This window comes from Notamacropus eugenii, chromosome 5 (genome assembly GCF_028372415.1).
Source record: "Notamacropus eugenii isolate mMacEug1 chromosome 5, mMacEug1.pri_v2, whole genome shotgun sequence".
Lineage (NCBI taxonomy): Eukaryota > Metazoa > Chordata > Mammalia > Diprotodontia > Macropodidae > Notamacropus > Notamacropus eugenii.
The window spans coordinates 382571519-382583771 of NC_092876.1; positions in this window are offsets into that span (position 1 = coordinate 382571519).

A 12253-nucleotide genomic window follows, 5' to 3' on the forward strand; every position below is an offset into this window, starting at 1 on the left:
CTATTGTAGATATACAATTTCTCTTGTAATCTCAATGTTGTTAGATTAAGAATTGTATAAGATTTGACTATATTTAAGAGAAAATTCACCTGATTATTTGGATATCACTTTTGAAAATGATGACATTGTTAACTAACTTATTTGGATATTGTCATAATGTTAAAACCTATCAAGTATTCACATAGGGTTTTAAGATGAGAACTCATAATGATACAAAGAAAAGATTTGTAAAATCTCTTTTATAAACCTGCAAATATTCTTAGAACCATTCACTCAAAAATGCTTATCAAACCTCTGCAAGAGTTCTGTGCTGTGAAATTCTGGCTGAATAAATGGGAATTCTTGTGCAAAATGGGGGTGTGATTTTCAAGTCTGCTTGATCTAAGGATATTTTTAATATATATGTTAATTTGTAGGTTTGCAGCAGTTGGCCAGTGCTATTTTTCTAGGGATTTAAGTGGACCATCACATATTCACTATCTGTGTGGGATTCCAGGATGTAACTGTTTTTCTTAATTTTTAATGATATATTTAAAGAAAAAAGGAACAAAAAGATATTGAGTAAAATTTTAAAGGCCAAGTAAACTTTGTTATTGTTTTCAGGCTAAATTACTTGGGCATGTTCTTTTGGTCTTATAAAATCTGAAACTCTGCTCACCATTACAAATATCTTTTTGATTGGAGGAGGATGGTACGTAGGAATTTCTGGTGATTAGGAATTTATTTTATTACAGTACTCTGGGTATTTACTTGTGTTATTTGAAGATATTTTATGTCAACTTAGTCTTCATTAATTCCAAGTTGAAAGATTTATTTTGGCTTTAAGGTTGAATAAGGGATATGTCTCTAAAATTAGTGCTTTCCAACTAATGTACTTCATGAAAGATTAATAATTATCTTTATAACATCAGGATAAATTTTAAGCTGGTAAAGAGAAATCCTTGGAGGAAGGAATTTTTAAGTAAAAAAAATATCTTTTGTTAAAAAAAAACTTTATGTGTTATTTAGTAGGTCTACTAAATTGTATTTATAAGCTAATTTATTGCAATAATTATATATTGATAACAGTTGTGTCCAGATCTACTGTGATTAGTGAGATTGTCTGAGAAGAAAGCTTCTTTGGGAGGACCCTGAATATTCTTTTTTGGAGTTTCATTCTTAGGTTTGCAGTGTCTTTGGACCATCCATAAATGGGTGCTTTCAGAAAAATGTCATCAGTCAGACTCTCAATAGAAGCCACATCTGATATCTAAGGCTAGTGAATATCTGTCCTTAGGAATAAGGTTTGAGGGGTTACCTTGGGAAAGATTAGACATTCCTATACAAGAAATCTGTCTACCTGTTTCCATATGCTAGGCTACTTATAGTGGTGTAAGTCCTGAGGAATAACCAGTTTTGATGCTGTTATAACCATGTCCCAGCTTAAAGCTCTCATAGCAAATTTCTGTTATTAAGGTAGACAAAATAGAAATTTGCCATTGTAATACTAGATCTATTAGGTGTTGATTAGTACCGAAGCAACTACATTGCTGTAATAAGTTCTAAAGTGGGAAAGATCTTGCTGTTTTGATCTGAATTTGAGGTCTTTCCATGGCCAGCAAGAGTTAAATTAGTGCTTGAACTTGTCATTTGTGTCAGATTCAATCCCGAAAGTATCTTATTCTTTCAGAATGATATGAGTATAATTTTACAAAGGTAAACCCACTTGTGAAACAAAGCTATAACTTTAAGGGATAGGATTTCAGTAGTTATATTAGGGAAGGGTAGTAATTTATGAGCTATCTTGTGTCACCTTAATAGGAAATCTGATTTTACTTATTTGTATTTAATCTGGGATTAAAACATATGTAGAAATGTGTGCAACTATTTAAGAGTCACCTCAAAAATCTTCCCATTGTTTAAAAGGATTCTGAGAGCAGTAGTCCATTTGAACATGGTTAATAACTAAATGTTTTGCTATAGAGAGTGTTTCATATAATCTGTTTCTGAATACAGTTTGGAACTATTATACTTACACAGCCTAAGACTACTAAGGATTTTGTGTAATGTTGAACTTAGGAATGAAAAAAAACCACCTACTTAGCATGAGTACTAGTTATGTCAAGGTGTGATTTTTTCATGATGAATCTCTTATGGTTACCAGTGGGAAATTATAGTCAATACTTGTTACCTAGGATATATGATCCTTGAGAGACCAGTGTGAGCTTGTGGTCAATACTTGGTACCTAGGATATATGATCCTTGAGAACTGAAGTTTATTGGAACTTGTTACTTAAGACCTTATGGGACTGTTAACTGATATTATTCTGGGTCTGATTCCAGGCATGATCATCAAGAAATGCTACTGAGCCAGTGCTCCATGATGCCAGAAACTCTCAGGGTTTTATATGTGTGAATTGTAGGTGAAGTTCTCATGGAAAAAGGTTGGGAGGACGACTCTTGGCATGGGCTGAGGTAGGCTTCTCCTGACTCAATTTCCTCAGTATGACATTTCCTCTTGAACATATCCCACCTGGCTAACTTTGGGCCTGACTCAGTGCAATTGGCCATCTGTATGATTTTTGCATGGAATAGACATCAGAATAAGGGAACACTTTAGCTTATGTCCTTTTTCTTCTTTTATGACAAATTTCTATTATCGTATCAGATGATAAGTATGAACACAGTATTAAATCTTTGACTTATAGGCTAATACCGGACAACATCAGAGTTACTGACCTAAGATGGGGGTATAAAATTTGAGCTATTTGGCCTAGAATTTTAGTCCTTTCTATATTCCAAACAACTAAGTGAATGAATAAGTATCTAACCTTGTCATCTGCTGTTATTAGTTACATATGGGTTTGTGAAAGATTTATGAAAATAGGATATGATTCTGTCATTGAGTAGATATTATAACTATTTCAATTGTGTGTTAAAGAAAAGAACATCAGTATAATTAGTTATCTTAGAAGAAAAATAACATGTTCTATCTTGTAAGTGCCTTAAAGAAATACTTTTGTTAGTATTCATTTGAATATGGCTAGAAGTTGAAAGTATTTTACTTTAAATAACTTATTCGATATACACTGTTTTAAAATGGATTACTCAATGTATTTATGTATCCCATCCCTGAAACATTTGTTAAGATGGTAGTTAATCCGGAAACTTTTCAGTTAATTCATTCTTGTATTAGAGTCTATGTCCTTATAAAAAGTATTCTGTTATTCTTTCTAGTGGAATCTCACGCTCCTAATGGGGGAATGAATGATGCCAAGTATAAAAATTGGGTTCTCATCTTCCTGTTTTTGTATTTGAGTTTCTTCTATATGTCAATATGACAATTGGCTAACCTAAAACTGTAAATTGCTTGAACCTGGTCTAAAAGGTTCCAAATGTTACTTTCTAGTCATCGACATAAGGTTTGAGCTAGCTATCATTATCTGACCTAGTTCTTGACAAATTAAATTAAAAATTGTGTTAAGACCAATTTTATAGGAAATTTTTAGCAGAGAAGAAGATTTCTACAAGGTGACCTGAATCTAAGAAGGCAGTCAGATGGGAGCTCTTCTGAGATTACACGGACACCAGAGAGCAACATCAGATGCTGTCCTGAGAATCCGACAGCTATATGAGATAAGACTTCAGAGTTTTAAAAGGACAATTTTATTATTTTACTGTTTACTTTTCCCCCTTGCTGCGTCTTTTATCTGTAAGGTCTACTTACTGAAGGGGACTGCCCCCTTTGGTCTTGTCAATGCGACAACCAGTTTTGCCTTTTCTCCCCTATCCATTGTAAACCTAATAGTTAAGAACCCTTAATGAAGTGGTTTTTCCTGATTTATTGAGGAGACTTCATCTTTTAATTAGAATCAAATGGGGAAATGTGAGAAATGAATATTTCTCTCTTATATTTGAGAACTAATTATTATATCAGGACCAGAGTTTTTCCTCTTTTCTACTTCCTTATCTAGAAATCAACCAGTGTAGGAAATCTCTCTACTGAGTCCAGGATCTAATCAGACAGTTAAAGGAATTCTAAATTTGGGCTAATTGGTGTGTTCTTGCTAGTTGCATTTTCTGAGGCAGGTCTGGGAAAATGTTGATTCTCCCTGTTATCAAAACAGATGATATGGAAATTGATATCTCTTTGATCAAGATTTGAATGACCTAAGTCACATACCCTAGGAACTTCATTTTAATATAGGCCACACTTCCCATTATGTTAACCAAATCTGACATCTCTCAGGAACATCTCCTCTTCAAGGGCATGTAAACTCTGACTGCACAGCCATTAGGGGTCTTTGGTCTAAGAGAGAGGGCCAAATGATCACACTTTTATTAATAACCTGCTGGTCTCATGAATCAATGATTAAATTACCTGGAAACTATGTCTGTTGAACCTTTTTGATTGTCATAGTCCTTCATGTTTGTTATTTTTTCTGGAGCAATACTATTCCTTACACTAATACACCACAATTTGTTCAGTCATTCCCTTAGTAATAGAAATGCATTTTTCTTTTTCTTTTTTTTTTCTTACTACCACAAAATGTGCTGTTTAGAGGTATTTTGTTAAATGAGACCTTTCTGCCATCTTTCTGGGAAACGTGTGGAGTATTGGTATCAGTATCACACGTCATTTAATAATCATTAAGAATTAAAGGAATTTACAAGCGTTATTTTCCCCAGGTTATGAATGAGTAAACTCATTCAGTGACTTGTCGAGGTTACACAGTGGCAGAATCAGGACTTGACTCTTCTGACAATAAATCCTGTGTGCTTCCTCCTATATTGTTCTGCCTATGGTGCACCTGCCTTACCTTTGTGGCCCCTTACCTTGTAAATGTGTGTTCATCCTTCATTGCCAAAGAAGACCATGCCATCACAGAAATAATGACATGACTTGCACTTTGTTTTGAGTGAGGGAGGGCTGTGCAGGTCACCGGCCTCACTTCTCCTCCAGAGCCATCTGAATCCAGTGACCAGATATTTATCAGGATGACTGGAGATGAGCCAGGATGAGGTCATTGGGGTTAAGTGACTTGCCCAAGGTCACACAACTAGTGAGAGTCAAGTGTCTGAGGTGAGATTTGAATCAGGTCCTCCTGACTCCTGCATTGGTACTGTACCCACTGCACCACCTAGCTGCCCCATACCTTGTAAATAACATAACAGTAAATTCACATTTGTTCGAAGGTCCAGTCAAAGCCTTCCTCTTTGTGGCGATCTAGAGCTAGAAGGAACCTTACATATCATTGCCTCCAGTCCCTCATTTTGCAGAGAACACTGAGGCCTAGAGGTGTGAAGTGAAGTGATTTGTCAAAGGTCGTTGACGAACTGAGTAGGAGAACTAGAATTTGAATTTAGACAATCTGACTTGATTATCAGTGCTCACTGTATTACACCATATTGGCTTTTCACTTAACTATCATTTTTTTGAGTGATCTTCCTACTTGTTTCTTCTTTGCTTTTTGCACTAAGAAGTTTTCCCTGACCCCTCAGGAACAAAAGGAATTTCTCCTTTTTTAATTACAGAATTCTGTATTTTTATCTTTTTAGTGCACTTTTGCCTGTCAGCCACTACTGAGTTTGTTCTAAGAAAGACAAAATAAGGCTGCATGTGCATGTTTATTTCTTTCAAGTTGGTAGAACATGATTGTGGAAAATGAGCCCAAGGAAGGATAGACAAAGGTGACTTATATCCTCAGAGTAATTCCATCTCATTCCTCCCCTTCTTGCTCAGGATATCTGTGTCAGCCAAAATTATAGTCTCCATATGTGTTTACAGTATTTTGAGAAAGGAACCTCTTAATTGGATAGATTATAAATGCAATAAGATAAGAGAATGTCAAGGTTTCAACTGAAATATACACACATATATGTATGTATGTATCATATCTTGTGTCCATAAAATGCCAAGATAAGGAAAAGTCCCATTGTTCAAGATAGTGTCTGGTTCAAGCCATCCTACCCTGAACAGTCAAAGAGAAGAATGCTCCTGATCAGTTTCATCTGACCTTGTCATCGTTGACCCGGGAAGGGGCATTTTGGGTTCACCCAGAAAGCAAATATATCTGTTATGCCAGAACCCACAAGGCATTATGGTAGGTTAAGCTCAGAGTGGGCCCAAATGTCTTTCTCCTGATTGTCTAATCCAGGTTTTTGGGCATTTCTTGGGTCTTGGGGGTTCATAATGGTTTGAAGAGGGGCTCACACACCTTATATATTATTTGTTTAAATTTCTTACTAGACTATACACTTCATGAGGACAGGGCCACATCTTCTTCCTGGCATTGCCCCTGCATTTCCTAACACAGTAAGCTTGTATTACATACTTGTGGATGTTGCCATCTGTTCATGCACATTATTCCCCTCCACTTTTCAGTATGCCCATACCAACTGATTGTTATTCTTTTAAATTACACCTTTGCCACTAACTTCTAAACTTGGTGATCACTCTTTGATGGAACACCTGAATTAGTAGGATCCTGCTATGACAAGGTACCTGGGAATTGTAAACCGAGGCAGACACTCTCTTTAGGGAATTTAGATTTTTTCCCCCAAAGGGGAAAATACCCAGAGAACACAAAGGCCAGTTCTGGAGGTCCAAAACCGCCTTTTCCCTAAAAGAAAAAAAACCAGAGGAATCCAATGCCTGTGAAATTAAACGTTGTTTTTAAGCGGGAAAGTAAAGCATATTTATGGAGACTGTCAGCCTGTGCCTGTAGCCCACCATGTAATGGATGGGGTGAGTTTACATATCTTTTCAAGAAAAGAAGGTAAGAAATTTTGGGGGACAGGTGGCCTTACAAGGGAATGAGTGACTGAGCCCCATTCCCAAGGAGGGGGGTGGAAGAGTGAGGAAATTCAGGTTTCAGAGCTGTGGTCCTTTGACATGCAAATCAGAGATAAAGAAATGAGAATGCCTTCTTGGGGATAAGCAGTCCACATTCAAAGCTACAGCAGAAACAATAGGATAGGACATGAAACAGGATAGGTCCAAGAGCCCCATAAGCAATTAGGGAACTATCTGAAGAAAAAGATGTTTCTAGAAGGTTCGTCAACCCACCAAATGGCCCAGGATCTGCTTCAGAGTTGGAAAGAGCTTGCAGCTGAGTTTGCTCTTGGTCACCAGGCCACTTGGTATCTCAGCTAATACAGCCAGTCACCATACACTGTTCTCTTCTAATACCCTCCTCCCCCCATGAATAACGTTCTGAAACAATAGTTTTAATTACACTATCAGGTTACAAGCAGGATTTATATAGTATGGTGCCCCCAGGAAAATCTGGATTTTAAATCCCCTACTAACCTGGCAAAAAGAAACCTTAGTCCATTGTCAGTTCAGCATGGGAAAAGTAAATCCCCCCTCCTCCCCATAAAAAAAAAAAAGCCAACTTAGAGACCTCAACTTCTATTGTAGTTGGCAAAAACCCTTTGTAATAATTGCAGTAGGAACATGAACCTGAGGACTTAAAGCCTGTCTGAAGATTTTGAGTAAGTGGGCAGTCACTGATTATACCTCAGTGTCTCCCTCTCTTTCCCTCTCAGATTACTTGTAGCCCTGGGCAGCCCAGTACTACTCTTTCTGGAATTCCCTCTTCCCCACCCCCTATATGTACATACCAGCAAGCAGCTGTCCTGATGTTGGCTGCATTTGTGAGTCACTGGACATGTCCTCGCTAGAACGAGTAATAGGTATAACCCATCATTAAGTAAACCCAGAGATTTTCTTATGTCTTATGATGTGATGCCAACGTGATACCCAGAGCAGATGCTATGAATAGGCATGGTCATTTCCAAGGTAAATTTGCAAAATCAACTCTCTTCCTCAAAAGAAAAACCAAAACATTTATTTGGGACATCCTTTGAATACCAGAAGGTAAGATTTAACTGGTACTTATCACGAATCTGGGGAGCACCAGCATTTTAAACCTTCTTTCTGTCAGGCCACCCCAACAAAACAAATTCCCCTACACAAATTCCTCCCTCTGCCCCCTCACAGTTTGTCCTCTCTCTCTCTGCCCCTTAGGCCAACTGTTCCCACTCACAACTTGCTGCTCTACCTGTTCTCACTCTCTGTTCATGCTTTCTCTCCTCTTTGGGCATCCTCCTCTCAGTGTGAGCTCCATGTGGCCCAGGCTCCCTGTGATCACAGACTCCAGGCCTGTTAATGGGCAGTGAACCCCTTCCTATTCTAGCAACATTACACATGGTGAGCAGAATCTGCCTCTGGATTTGATATCACTCCTTTCTGTGGCCTTTTACAAGTCATTCAAGACTCCAGTTTCTGAAACTTGTATCTTCTTCTGGAACCTTTCCTAGTGTTTCTGTAACGCTTCTGCTCGGAAACTGCTCCTGAGCTTTGGTCTGCGTTTCCTCACACCAGGGGGCAGCTTGGAGCTCCCTCTGCCCTGGAATCTGATTTCTGATCTGCGAAGGCCAGAAACTTCTGCTCTTCCCGTGTTCCAGAAGAAGTACAAAATGCCCCTGGAGAGGCTTTCCAAAAGGCCTCACACAGCCCTGGATAACTGGGGAGCTCGAGCACAAATTCACTCATGCAGAGGGTTCCATCGAATCTGATTGCACCAATGAACTGCAAGAGCAAAGCGGGGGGGGGGGGGGGGGGGGGGGGGGCGGCTCAAAAGATTTGGGGATTCTGATTCTAGCTGTGACTAGAAAAGTAACCTCTGGCCTTTACGTGATCTGTTAGGTGAGCATAATACTTGCAGTGTTTCCTAATGACATGGTCTGGTGAGGAAAATGCTCGATCAGCTCCAAAGGGCAACACTTGGTACTCTGCAGAGCTTCCTCACCCTCCCAGGCGCATAGCAGACAGGGGAGGTGGCAGGAGCAGGAGCAGGAGCAGGAGGAGGAGGAGGAGGGGGAGGAGGAGACGGACGACGAGGAGGAGCAGGAGGAGGGGGAGGAGGAGGAAGGGGAGGAGGGGGAGGGGGACGAGGGGGTGGATGAGGAGGAGGGAGGAGGGAGGAGGAGAGGAGGCAAGGGTCGGGCTCGCGCTCTCCTTCCCCTCTTCCTCCCTGACAAGGCTGATGACGAAGGGTGAAGACGCCCGCAGAGCCAGGGGGATGGAGGGACCTTGGGATGCAGCGGAGGCGGTGACGGCCTGAGGCTGGGACCCGGGGAGGGGAGGAAGAGCGGGTCTGGCTGCCTCGAGGGGTGCCCCGGGGAAGTCTAGGCGGCGGCTGGAGAGGGGGCGGTCCGGGAGCGCAGCGAGAGTGCTGGGCACTTCTTGGCAGATGCGGCGGGCACGGCGGAGGGACTGGCTCGCGGGCTCCAGGGGCAGAGGGAGCGGGCGGACGAGGAGCCCTCTCTGTTCGCTCTGCGGCTTCGGGCGCTGGTCCAGATCGCTGTCAGTGCCTTAAGCCGCGGCGGGACCGGGCTGGGCACAGCAGCTGGCCGCGCTCGGGCCGGGTAGCCCCGCAGCAGCTGAGCCTCCTCCACACAGCTGGACCAGACCCATCTTCTCTCCCCTCTTTTCCCCTCCCTTCCCCCTCCCCAACTCGAGGGGAGCAGGACATGGGGAACCAAAGCCCACTCCTGGTGGCCCCGGGGTGCCCGCTGGGCAGGGTTGGGGCAGTTGCGTTTGGAAGGACAAGCTTGGCGGAGCTTCTAGCGGCGAAGGGCAGGCCAGGAGGAGCTTCGTCCTTCCCCCCAGGCCCAGATGCAGGAGCCCATGTTCCGACTCGCTCCCTTCACGTCCGGCTCTTTCAGTAGCTTCAGAACCAGGACGCTCGGAATTTCCTCTTCTCTGGCGGCCGATGGATGCCCTTCCTCCCCATCTTGGTCCGAAGGTGGTTTGGCCCAGGCCTCCTGCGGACCCGGGCCGGGATGGTGGCCCGAAAAAAGTCCTCCCCAGTCAGAGGCGGAGTCCCGCTGATGCATCCCATCCCCGGCTGCGGGAGGCAAGGACGCAGCTCCTTCGGGTGCGGGCGGACGCTCTCCCGTTTGTCCAGGCTTAGGGCGAGCTCCGCACGTCCTCCGAAGCCCTTCAAGTGTAGGGTTTCTACCTGGTGACCGGAGCTGTCAGGCAGGAAAACCCGTCTCTCCCCGACATCCTGGGTTTGGTTACCTCGTTTTTAGCGTGAACTTTGTTGTATCTTAACCGCCCTGCTATCAGGCTAGGTAGAGCTGAGATTTCTAAACTTTCTGGAGTTCGCCTTCCTACTCTCTCACTCTCCCCGAGCCTGGTAAAAGCGCTTTGTGCCACAGAGTTCCTCCTTCAAGTGAAAATGAATACAATTCTCCTTTGGGAACTTGCTGAGAATCTCCTACGTCCTGCGAGATAATGGCATCCTGATGGGTTGGGAAAGGATGACTGGAAATGAGAGCAACTATATTTTGGGGGGAAACTACAGAAAAAAGAATTTTAGAAACCCTTGTGAGGTATTTTTTTAATAAAGACAATTCATATTAAATCCCAAACAGGTAAAGAGATTTCCGAATTCATGGCCAAATGTTATTTCATTTCATAAAGTTTCACCTTAGTGAACTTTTGTGCTCTTAAATGGAAGCAAGTTAGTGTAAATGTAAAGCCGGCCAAGTTAGTATTGCTAGACTGTTACTAGTAATGCTAATGGAGAGAAATTTTTGCTGTTTTTGTATCCTTATAACCTAGCACCACCTAGCATATTCTCCTTGAATTGGTTACAAGATTGCACTTTGGTAGAGTTGACCTGGAAGGTAGAATGATAGAAAATGATCAGCAGTTATGCAACCCTGCCGTTGTGTGTGCGTTTGCGTATTTATACATCTATATCTATATACATATATATATGTATATATCTGTATATCTATACTTATATATGTGTGTGTGTATGTATATGTGTATATATGTATATATACACCCAGTTGGCTGGAAAGGGTGGCTGCCACTGGACTGGTTGCCATTTTCCTTCCAATCTGGGTGATTCATGAGGAATCATCTAAATGAAAAATAGAGCAGAGGTGACAGAAGTCACAGAAGTATCGAACAATGTTTTTAGAGTTTTCCTTAAGCACGTAGCAGTAAGAATTTTTTTCCTCTTTAGTTCTAATCTACCTTTTTTTCTTCTGATTTGTATATCTCTTTGTTAATATTAAGATAGAGTGCTCACCACAATACCCTAATGCCCTGCTCATGGTAAGGGGTTCAGTAAATATTTCTTGTTCTTGATGATGACAATACAAATCATAATGTAGATTCCCTTAACTTCTCCTCTAAGAATGTGAATGCTATACCACTTGGTGCATATATGATGAGTAATGATATTATTCCATTGTCTATGGTGCCTTTTAGCAGGATATGGTTTCCTTCCTTATCTCTTTTGATTAGACTTTTGCTTTTGCTTTGTATGAGATTAGGATTGCTATCCCTGCTTTTTTTTACATCAGCTGAAGCATAATATATTGCACTCCAGCCTTTCATTTCATTTTTTATTTTCAACTAAGTTACTGAAGAAATGTCATTGATCTGAAGTTGAAAATGGAGTCTATAACATATTGCTAGAGACCTCCATCCAGTTTGATATCTATTAATAATAATGAGGGCAGATAGGTGGTGCCATGGATAAAGTATTGGTCCTAGAGTCAGGAGCACCTGAGTTCAAACACAGCCTCAGATTCTTGACACTTTCTGGTTGCATGACCTTGAGCAAATCACTAAACCTCAATTGCTTTACTGAAAAAAAAATAATAGCAAGTAATTATGTAATACTTTATTGTTTCCAGAGTGTTTTACAAATATTGTCTTACTTTGTCATCATAACAGTCTTAGAAGAAGGTAGGTGCTATTAATATTCCCATTTTGAAGATAATGAAACTGGCAGAATGTGATTAATTATATTATTGTCATTAATTTCCTCTTCATTGGTCCTCTATCACATTGAATTTTTCTCGCATCATGATCTGAAAAGGATATATTAACTACCTCTGCCTTTCTGCACTGGATTTTGATGCTTAAGTACATGGTCAGTTTTTGTTTATGTGCCATGTACCACTGAGAAAAGGCATATTCCTTCCTATCCCCATTCAATTTTCTCCAGAGATCATATCTACCGTTTGCAGAGTGCTCTTCACCTCACAACTTGGTGCCTATATGATTAGTAATTCCATTGTCTATGGTGCCTTCTAGTAGGATATAGTTTCCTTCCTTATCTCTTCTCATTAGGTTTATTTTTGCTTTGCCTTTGTATGTGATTAGGATTGCTACCCCTGGTTTTTTTACGTCAGCTGAAGCATAATATATTGCACTCCAGCCTTTTATTTTGTTTTC